Source organism: Grammomys surdaster, unplaced genomic scaffold (assembly GCF_004785775.1).
Source record: "Grammomys surdaster isolate TR1022 unplaced genomic scaffold, NIH_TR_1.0 232, whole genome shotgun sequence".
NCBI lineage: Eukaryota > Metazoa > Chordata > Mammalia > Rodentia > Muridae > Grammomys > Grammomys surdaster.
The window spans coordinates 1,867,885-1,873,455 of record NW_021604677.1 but is presented as its reverse complement, the minus strand read 5'-3'; the positions used below and the strand labels follow the sequence as shown (position 1 = coordinate 1,873,455).

General features: G+C 34.7%; 1 pseudogene; it reads left to right on the top strand.

Moving 5' to 3' along the window:
* Window positions 1–285: 285 nt before the first annotated feature.
* LOC114626275 lies at window positions 286–981 on the top strand (annotated as a pseudogene).
* The last annotated feature ends 4,590 nt before the right edge of the window (window positions 982–5,571 follow it).

The following is a 5,571-nucleotide window of genomic DNA, read 5'->3' as shown; positions in this document are numbered from 1 at the left end:
AGTAATACCATGTCCAAGGCAATAACGTTGAATAGTTTTCTAAGACTTTGGAATATCCAATTTTGAAGACAGCATGGCTGGAAAAATCCTCCAGTACTCATAGGGAAGCCACATCTCAGAGTTTCGTTATATCCTTTTTATCAATTCAGTTTTCTTCCCTTAGGGATTTACTGGGGTGTTACAGAATACTAATGATACGTACCAACCCTTACCAACTCATTAGCAGTTCCCACTTTGAGATTATTACTTGAAAAGTAAGCACTTTAAAAAAAATTCCTGGCAGGATCCGCGGCCCCGAGCATCTTGAGCGGTGAACTCTTCAAGTCTCCGATTAAATTTTAAAAATGGCCTCCAATAAAACTACATTGCAAAAAATGGGAAAGAAACAGAATGGAAAGAGTAAAAAAGTTGAAGAGGCAGAGCCTGAAGAATTTGTGGTAGAAAAAGTGCTGGACCGCCGTGTAGTGAATGGGAAGGTCGAGTACTTCCTCAAGTGGAAGGGGTTCACAGATGCTGATAATACTTGGGAACCAGAAGAAAATTTAGATTGTCCAGAATTAATTGAAGCATTTCTTAATTCTCAAAAAGCTGGTAAAGAAAAAGATGGTACAAAAAGGAAATCTTTATCTGACAGTGAATCTGATGATAGCACATCGAAGAAGAAGAGAGACGCTGCTGACAAACCAAGGGGCTTTGCCAGAGGTCTTGATCCTGAACGAATAATTGGTGCCACAGACAGCAGTGGAGAATTAATGTTTCTCATGAAATGGAAGGACTCAGATGAGGCTGACTTGGTGCTGGCAAAGGAGGCAAATATGAAGTGTCCTCAGATTGTCATTGCCTTCTATGAGGAAAGGCTGACTTGGCATTCTTGTCCTGAAGATGAAGCACAATAATTGTTTGCATTTATATATATATTTATACATATATATATAAAGTCTGGATCTTGGGTTTTGAAATAACTAGTGTGGAAAAAATAGCATTCTAATGAAAATCAAGTTTGATATGCTGGTTTTGAAAGTATTGACGGTAGTTGGGATAGTTTTGGTTTTTGTTCTGCATCAAAAGGCACTGATTGCTTTGAGCAAGTAAGAGCTTTCTGTAGTTGCTTCCTTTAACAATAGAATATTTGATACCATGTTGTATTTCCTCAGCTTTGAAGAACGGCTTTTCTTAACCGCTGGGGAGATTTTACAGTTGCTACTCAGTCTGAATTTATTTTTAACTGGGACACAGAAGGACCATCCTGAGTTTCTTTGTTTGTATGTGGTGTATGCATAAAACACAATGACTTGTTTGTTTTGTCTTGTTTTTAATACTTAAAGAACTGAAGATGAAAACACAAGTGGATGAGATTCCCTCATTGTGAACATTTTTCTGGAACCGAAACCTTTCAGATTAAACAGATTCTGTAATTTATTGGATAGTTTAAAAGCAACCACATCAGAATTGATGTATTATCACGTAAATACAGTAGTTTATTTACTGAATGTTGTCCATACCAACTCCACCTTCAGAAAATGGAATTAAACAAAGTAGTAGTGTGACTTAATAAAAAGACTTGGGCCTAGTGTGGTGGTACATGCCTTTAGTCCCAGCGCTCTAGAGGCAGGTCCAGCTCAGCTAGTCAGCCTAAAGGTTCCTCTGGTGAACCATTCCTTTGTAGAAAGTTAAAATCTGTACTAAAAGGTTATTATTCATGGAATCTGTTTGATGTGGAAATAGAATCATGGTTGGAGCTAATGTTGGCAATTTAAGACCTGCTGACTAAGTGAGTGAACAAAAGTTGCTAATACCAATTAATGACTTGCATGCTTTTTCTTTACCCTGACTCATTCCTTACTGGTAGGATCAATCTTTTCAGTATTTGCCTTCTGGTTCAATGAGCCAGAAAAGTAACTCTGTAGTATCAGAATGTCATCCAACTGTATATTTACTTTACTGTAAATAATGGTGAACAGTGGTCAATAAATAGTTTTATATTCCTTTAAAAAAAAAATTCCTGCTTAAATTTTACACTATTGCCTAACTATTCAGCTTCCTTTCTGAGATGAGTCTAGTAAGCTTTTGGATTACTTGTACACAGAAGATGAAAGAGGTGGATGGGATGCTAGTGTTCTTCCAGAGTTACATTAATTATGAACACAAAAATGCCTGCATGCCATCCCCTATATTTATGAGATCAAAATTGTAGATGGAAAAAGTAAAGGTTGACCTGTGAGAACATAAAAAATCAAGGAGCAGCTACTAGGCCCTAAAGAATTGGAGTAGGGCCTTCCTTCAAATTTTTCAAGTTAGAGCCAGGAGGGCAACCTCCATCCTCATCTCTTGGGGCAGCCATGTTTGTCCTTGCAACCACAGAGAATTGCCTTGAGGTAATTATTATCATTCGTAATATTCCAGGGCTGCTTGCCTAATTAGAAAGAGCAGAGATGGTGAAAATGAAAGTCCTTGAGTGAAAAGTTAACATCACTTCCACACCTTTACCTGCTAAAGAGAAAAATAGAAATTAATTCTTGCTAATCCTGTTGAAATATATGATGAACTAAAGTTTTTTTTCTGTCTGACTTACATTACTATATTTTACTATTTACTTAGTTAATTTAATTAATTGAGCTTTTAAAGACAATGTTTTACTGTATAGGCTAAGTTGGCATCAAATTCTCAATCCTACTGCCACAAAAGAATTATGGAGATTATAAGTGTGTACCACCGTGCCCACTTGATATTTTTTAAAAGATATATTTATACTCTCCAACTTTTGGGAGTATAAACAATCAGAATTAACACTAAGCACAACTCTAAGTATGTAAAAAATCTCAATGTGAAATGCTTTAAATAAATTATAAATTATAACAAAAAATGTGTAGTCTATTTGAGCATTCCCATCCCTTTGCTGTGTCTTAAACGGTTGAAATAACATAAAATACAAAGTGATAGCAATCCCTATTGAGTGGAGATAATTTACAATGTTTATACAAGCAGAGACATTAGTTGACTACAATTCACAAGGAAGGAGGATTTTGAACAATGTCCAGATGGTGTTACAGTAGTAAAATGTACATGTCCTGCAACTATCCGATAAACAGCAAAATCACTGAAATCAAGCTCAGTGCACCTTTCAGGAATCAAGTTCAACAGAAGCCCAACAAAAACCAATTGAAAAACAATCATTCAGTAGTTTAACATTAGAAATGTCACTGCTTATTTCATCACTTATTTTTTAATATATAAATTATATATTTATCACAATAAAGAAAATCAAATGAGTAAATTCCATATTGGCATTATCCTAGCACACATAATTATAAGCACACATTACTCACCACAACTGCAATCAAAGTCTGTTTTTAATTTGCATTTTTTATGTAATAAAATACTAAATAAGCATCCAGTACTGTCATTTCTGCTTTGTTTCATAATATTCTAATTTATATAATATGGAATTCAAATCTCCTTAAAACTTACCAGGTAAGATAATGCTCTGAGTTTTTATTATTGTCATTATTATTATGAATAAAAATACAAAGTATATTTCAAGCAACCAACTCCCATCCCTTTAAAATCTATTTTTCATAGACACCATAGTCTCTTTCAATGTCACAACAAAACTCTAGTATATGCATTTGATAAATCATTTTTCTTTTATGTTTAGTGTTTCTCTATATCTGTCCTAGCCTCTCCACCCTAACATTTCCATTTCATAGACTATCTCCAAATTCTATTGAGCTCAGATGACTGCTCACAGTAAGTTCCATTTTACTTGGCTACAATCAATTACAGGAATATAGATGATTTACAATCCAAATCATTTGAGCTCATACATTTCACATAAAGTAAAACAGAGTTGACAACCTCACTTGAAAATGTTAAAAGGGTAGCCCATGCTTTCATGCAGTAGTAAGTGATTTCTTAGTTAAATCTGAATGAATTTGAATATGTAATTAAACCAAAATATACTGCAGGTCTGGATTTTGTGGAATGCACAGCATGAGATCATCATCACTGAAATTAACTGTTTCATTAATTAGCTAAGTCTCAAAACTTTCTTTTTCTTTTTGATTCAATCAGATACTTCATCATACTAAATCTTTTCTGGAAATAGGATTGTTTTACTGAGAACAAAAGATATTTTATTTTAACTGTGAAAATAAATATCTTTGTAGTTTCTAAATTGTCTAAAACCTCACTTCATCTCTTATTTTCGTATCCTACTTTACTCCTTCCCAGAGGTTGTTTTTTGGAAGTGAGGGTAGAGAAGGAAGGTGTACTTTGTTACATAGAGGAGATCAGGTTACATGGATGGGGCCAGTAGGAGAAACCTGAACAACAAGATAGACTTTGGGTGGCTTCTTACATTTCAAATGAGTATCACATAGGTCATGACAATCTCCTCACATCTTAATGCTTGAGTTATTATAAAGGTACAATTCTGAACTGTCACAGAAAAAAAAATGTTTTTAGCATGATAAGAACTGACTTCTTAAGAATTTAAAGAACATATTAAGACTTACTTCCAATTGGATGCCTGAGATGGACAGGGACTACATGTCTTAACTTAGAGCTAGAATCAAGAAATTCAAATTTCAGGGCTGGTGAAATGGCTCAGTGGTTAAGAGCACTGACTGCTCTTCTGGAGGTCATGAGTTCAAATCCCAGCAACCACGTGGTAGCTGACAACCATCCGTAATGAGATCTGATGCCCTCATATGAGCGAGTGGGTCTGGAGCAATGGGGAGAAGGGAAAGGACAAGGAAGAAGAGAAAATCAAATCTTTTATAATAAACTTGTATATCAAAATTAATAAAAGGATTAAAATTCACTAGAAGAAAAGAAAAATATTCACACACACAAAGCTAGATATGAATATCAATTTACTAATGTTGCTCTTATTAAGTTAATCATCACACTTTTATATGATGTCTTGTTGGGAATAAACAAAAAAATTATTCTAAGTACTACCATTTTGTTTTCAGACTCCATTTAATCATAAGAAGAAACTAATTTCAAGGTCAGCAGATATCTCAAGGACAACTTCTCCATCTTGCTGTCTGGGTCAATCTAAGTTCAGATTCCCAGGCCAGGAACCTACTCCTGGCATGATTGGTAAAAACTTCCCTGCTTAACCACTTATGTCAAAACATAATTGAACAATGCTACAGCCTATCCAGTTCTCCTTGCTTTGTGATGTCATCCTTAAATTTGCTATGTAATTTTTCTTCAGAGTGGCAGTTCAGATCCTGAGTCTGCTCTGAGTCCCTAACTGATCACTAGCCACTTGATTACAATACATTTTTGTCATCTTCATTGACCTGATGTTTTTGTTATGTTGGATTTAAGTGGGCCCCACAACAGTCTAACAAGGAACAGAAGATTGTATAAAATCAGATTCAGGAAGGATATTTGTCCAGCAGGCCAATTACTGAGAAAAAAAATCTCTTATTAAATTCATAATTCTGTCAAATTCAGTGTTAAAATAAAAGAAACAATTGTCTTTACCCAAGAGAAAGCTAATACATATTAGTGAGGTATTAGAGAGAGCCATAGGCTTCAGGAAATTCTGATAGGTAA